Consider the following 5517-nt stretch of genomic DNA (forward strand, 5'->3'; position numbering starts at 1 on the left):
TTTAAGTTTTTTTGTATTATTTTCATTTTTGTAGTTTGATGTATTTAGTTGTTTTTTATTCGTTTTATTTTTGGGAAGAAGGGTAGTTACAGGGTGGATTTTTTAAGGTAGTTTTTTATTTTGGTAGTGATTTTTTTACTTTTTAGTAGTTTAGGATTTTTAAATCATTAATTAATTTGGTGGGCTTTTTAGTTAATTTTATGGAGTATTGGTTTTTATAATTTACTGCAAAGTTTTGGTTATTTTGTTTTTAGTAACGTTCAGGGTCAATTGTACGGTTTGGAGTTTAGTGAGTTGGATTTTTTTTTTTAGTGGTTTTGTGATTTGCTGCATGGATTTTTATAGGTTTGTTTTTTATTTTTGTTTCCTTTTTGTGATGTGATAACAATTATTCGTGGAAAGAGTGTAGTGTGGGGGTTTTTTTACTGGTAGTTGGTTGGCTGGTGGAGCCATTCTGATTTTTTGTGACGGTATTCGTGGGAATTTAAAGCTGTTTGCTTTGGCATTTTATTTTTAGGAGATGGATTTTAAATGCAAAATGAAAACTGTAACTTGTAATTAAACAAAACAAATATATATGTATGAAAATGGGGATATAAAACTTAAATTTAAGATATAAACAGACTGCATATAAATAAAACATGTAACAGAAATATTATATATTACTATATGACATTATAATGTTTGATATAGAGTATTTTATATATTTATATAAATACATATAAATATAGATTATCAATATAAATAAAACCCATATAAAACATCAATATAGAAATGTATGATAAATAGATGTAGATCTATAAATATAAAATATAAAAAATACAAAATAATAGAAATCGATACAATACATAATACATATTATACTGTATATATCTTATTGTAACATATTATATGTCATATATATTATAAATCTAAATATAGTACAGCAATATATTGTAATATATAAGCACTTATAAATGTAAATATCAAAACATAAAGAAATATTCAAATATAGTTTAAAGTAAAGTTTTTTTTTTTAATTTTCTATTTGGTAGTAGGCAGGGTTTTTATTATAAAAATTATAAATATAAAGAAAATCAAGTTAGAAATTTATGTATAGAAATATATCATAAAACCTTAAGATCTATATAAAAATTAAAATCTAAGTAAATATAAGTATTAGCAGTATATATGAAATAGAAGTAATAATTTATCTATCTTGTTATATATTATATATTTAAAAGTATAATACATCAATATAAGCTATAAATGCAAATGTGAATATAATTATGAAAAAATCGATAAAACCATTTAAATATAGTTTTAAAGAAAGGGCTGTTTTTTGTTTTTTATTTGGTTAGTGGCAGAGATTTTATTTAAAAAACATGAATATATATTTTATTTTGTATAATTCTAAATATAAAATATATAGTCAATGTATAAAGATATATATAAAAATATAAAATATAAATAAAAATAATTAATAGGAAGAGATGGAATATAAATAACACCATACATCAATATACATTTAAAATGTAAATGTGAATATAAATGCAAAAAATATAAATTAAAAAAAATAATCACAGTTTAAAAGAAAATGGTTTTTTTAGTCTTTACTTGGGTAGAGGCAGGGGTTTTATTTTAAAATATATTATAATTTATATTAAAATGTAAGCCTTTTAGGAATATAAATCTAAATACAGAAATATATAATCAATATATTAAGATATGTATAAAAATATAAAATATAATAAAATATAACTAGTAGGAATAAATGTAAGATAGACTAAAAACATCAGCATACATTATAAATCAAAATGCGAGTATAAATATGAAAAATATAAAAATAAAATCTATTGAAATATAGTTTTAAAAGGGTTTTTATTTTGGTTCTTATTGGGTTAGAGGCAGGGGTTTTTTTGTTTGGTTTTTTTTGTTGTTTGTTTTTTGTTTTTTTTTTTGTTGTGGTTTTTTTTTGGGGTTTTTTTGGGTTTTTTTGGGTTTTTTTGGTTTTTTTTTTTTTGTTTTTTTTTTTTTGTTTTGGTTTGGTTTGGTTTGGTTTTTTTGTGGTTTTTTTTTTTTTTTTTTTTTTTGTTTTTCTGTGTGGGATGATTTGGGGCATTTATTTTGGAGGATTTTTGGAAGGGCGTCCCTCCTGTCCTTTTTTGTCCGCCCTCCCTGCCTGCAGCCCCAAGGCGGCCGGCAGTGCTGCCGCCTTGTGGATAGAGAGCGGTACTGCAGCCACTTATAGCCAGCCCTCTGCCCCTCACCGCTGGGTGCCAGCATGGCGGACAGCTGCCGAGCGTGGAGAGGGCGGAAGTCCTGCCACCTTGTGGACTCAAAGCGGTACTGCAGCACCCCATTGCCAGCAGCCTGCCCCTCATTACTGGGTGTCGGGGGGGGGGAAGGACGACTGCCGAACATTGGGAGGGCGGCAGTGCTGCCGCCTTGTGGACAGAGCGCAGTACTGCAGGCCCTTAAAGCGAGCGCTCTGCCCCTCACCGCTGGGTGCCAGCATGGCGGACAGCTGCCGAGCGTGGAGAGGGCGGCAGTGCTGCCACCTTGTGGACTCAAAGCGGTACTGCAGCACCCTGCCCCTCTCCGCTAAGTGCCGGGTGGGAAGGACAGCTTCCGAACGCGTGGAGTGCAACTGTGTTGCCGCCTTGTGGACAGAGCGCGGTACTGCAGCACCCCATCTCCAGTGCCCTGCTCCTTGCCAATGGGTGCCGGGGGAAGGATGGCTGCTGAGTGTGGGGAGGGTGGCAATGTTGCCACCTTGTGGATAGAGAGAGGTAATGCAGCCCCTTATAGCCAGCGCTCTGCCCCTCACTGCTGGGTGCCGGGGGGAAAGGACGACTACCGAATGTTGGGAGCGCGGCAGTGCTGCCGCCTTGTGGACAGAACGCAGTACTGCAGGCCCTTAAAGCGAGCGCTCTGCCCCTCGCCGCTGGGTGCCAGCATGGCGGACAGCTGCCGAGCGTGGAGAGGGCGGAAGTCCTGCCACCTTGTGGACTCAAAGCGGTACTGCAGCACCCCATTGCCAGCAGCCTGCCCCTCATTACTGGGTGTCGGGGGGGGGGAAGGACGACTGCCGAACATTGGGAGGGCGGCAGTGCTGCCGCCTTGTGGACAGAACGCAGTAATGCAGGCCTTTATAGCGAGTGCCGTGCCCCTCGCCGCTGGGCGCAGGGGTGACGGATGTCTGCCGAGTGTGGAGAGGGCGGCAGTGCTTCCGCCTTGTGGACTGAGAGCGGTACTGCAGACCCTTATAGCGAGCGCTCTGCCCCTTGCCGCTGGGTGCCGGGGTGATGCATGCCTGCCGATCATGGGCAGTGCTGCCGCCTTGTGGACAGAGAGCGTAGTGCAGAGCCCCATCGCCAGCACCCTGCCCTTCACTGCTGGGTGACAGGGTGACGGACAGCTGCCGAGTGTGTGGCCAGCGGCAGTGCTGCCGCCTTGTGGACAGCGAGTGGTACTGCAGCACCCCATCGCCAGCGCCCTGCTCCCCGCCGATGGGTGCAGGGGTGACGAATGGCTGCCAAACGGGGGGAGGGCGGCAGTGCTGCTGCCTTGTGGACAGAATGCGGTACTGCAGGCCCTTATAGCGAGCGCTCTGCCTCTTGCTGCTGGGTGCTGGGGTGATGGATGGCCGATCATAGGGATGGTGGCAGTGCTGCCACCTTGTGGACAGAGAGCCATAGTGCACTGCCCCATCGCAGCACCCTGCCCCTCGCTGCTGGGTGCTGGGGTGACGGATGGCTGCCGAACATGGGGACTGTGGTAGTACTGGTGCCCTGTGGACAGAGAGTGGTACTGCAGCCACTTATAGCTAGCCCCTTGCCCTTCGCCACTGGGTGCTGGGGTGACGGACAGCTGCCGAGCGTGGAGAGGGCAGCAGTGCTGCCGCCTTGTGGACTCAAAGCGGTACTGCAGCACCCCATTGCCAGCACCCTGCCCCTCTCCGCTAGGTGCCGGGGGGGAAGGACAGCTTCCGAACGCGTGGAGTGCAACTGTGTTGCCGCCTTGTGGACAGAGCGCGGTACTGCAGCACCCCATCTCCAGTGCCCTGCTCCTTGCCAATGGGTGCCGGGGGAAGGATGGCTGCTGAGTGTGGGGAGGGTGGCAGTGTTGCCACCTTGTGGATAGAAAGAGGTAATGCAGCCACTTATAGCCAGCGCTCTGCCCCTCACCGTTGGGTGACAGGGTGACGGACAGCTGCCGAGCGTGGAGAGGGCAGCAGTGCTGCCGCCTTGTGGACGCAAAGCCGTACTGTAGCACCCCATCACCAGCGCTCTGCCCCTCGCTTCTGGGTGCCAGGGGGGAAGGACAACTACCGAACGTTGGGAGGGTGGCAGTGCTGCCGCCTTGTGGACAGAACGCGTTACTGCAGGCCCTTAAAGCGAGCGCTCTGCCCCTCACCGCTGGGTGCCAGGATGACGGATGGCTGCCGATCATGGGGACAGTGGCAGTGCTGCCGCCTTGTGGACAGAGAGCCGTAGTGCACAGCCCCATTGCCAGCACCCTGCCCTTCACTGCTGGGTGACAGGGTGACGGACAGCTGCCGAGCGTGGAGAGGGCGGCAGTGCTGCCGCCTTGTGGACTTAAAGCGGTACTGCAGCACCCCATCGCCAGCACCCTGCCCCTCTCCGCTAGGGGCCGGGGGGGAAGGACAGCTTCCGAACGCGTGGAGTGCAACTGTGTTGCCGCCTTGTGGACAGAGCGCGATACTGCAGCACCCCATCTCCAGTGCCCTGCTCCTTGCCAATGGGTGCTGGGGGAAGGATGGCTGCCGAGCTGGGGAGGCACAGTGTTGCCACCTTGTGGACAGAGAGAGGTAATGCAGCCCCTCATAGCCAGCGCCCTGCCCCTCACTGCTGGGTGCCGGGTTGACGGACAGCTGCCGAACGTGTGGAGGGCAGCAGTGCTGCCACCTTGTGGACAGGCAGCAGTAGTGCAGCCCTCGATAGACAGCGCCGTGCCCCTCGCCTCTGGGTGCCGGGGTGACAGACGGCTGTCAAGAGTGTGGAGGGACGGCAGTGCTGCCATCTTGTGGACAGAGAGCACCTCTGCAGCGCCCCATCGCCCGCGCCCTGCCCCTCGCCGCTGGGTGCCGGGGGGAAGGACGGCTGCCGAGCGTGGGGAGGGCAAGGGGCGGGAGCGAGCGGCGAGCAGGGCGGTGTCTGTAAATAGAGGGGATGGGTGACGGAGTTTCAGGAGTGCTAAGGGACACGATGACTGCTCGCAGGGCCAGAGTTGCCCGCCGCCGTGAGATGACAGGTATGCAGGGTGGGCGGCTCTGTCACGCTGTGCCCCGCTGTGTTCTGCTGCCCTCCTGCTGTGGGAGGAAAGAGCAAGAGCTCCAAAGCCCTGAGCAGAGCGCTGGGGAATGGGAGGCGAGGAAGGTACATCCTAGGTCTGCTTTGTGTTTCATGTGTTTTTATTTCATATTTATGTCATCACAAAAAGCAAGGACGGAGCAAAAGGGGCTGGTTCCCATGATTGCTGTGTGAAGGCTTTTTACAGGCTGCTGTATTGATG

At 47.6% G+C, this 5517-nt stretch overlaps 1 protein-coding gene across 1 annotated transcript in view; it reads right to left on the reverse strand.

Annotated features, from left to right (window-relative positions):
- The window catches only part of KLHL8 (kelch like family member 8), a 60426-nt gene that overhangs the window by 2356 nt on the left and 52553 nt on the right, over positions 1–5517 (reverse strand). The gene's annotated exons all lie outside the window — the stretch shown is intronic.

Source organism: Vidua chalybeata, chromosome 4 (assembly GCF_026979565.1).
Source record: "Vidua chalybeata isolate OUT-0048 chromosome 4, bVidCha1 merged haplotype, whole genome shotgun sequence".
In the NCBI taxonomy this organism is placed as follows: Eukaryota; Metazoa; Chordata; class Aves; order Passeriformes; family Viduidae; genus Vidua; species Vidua chalybeata.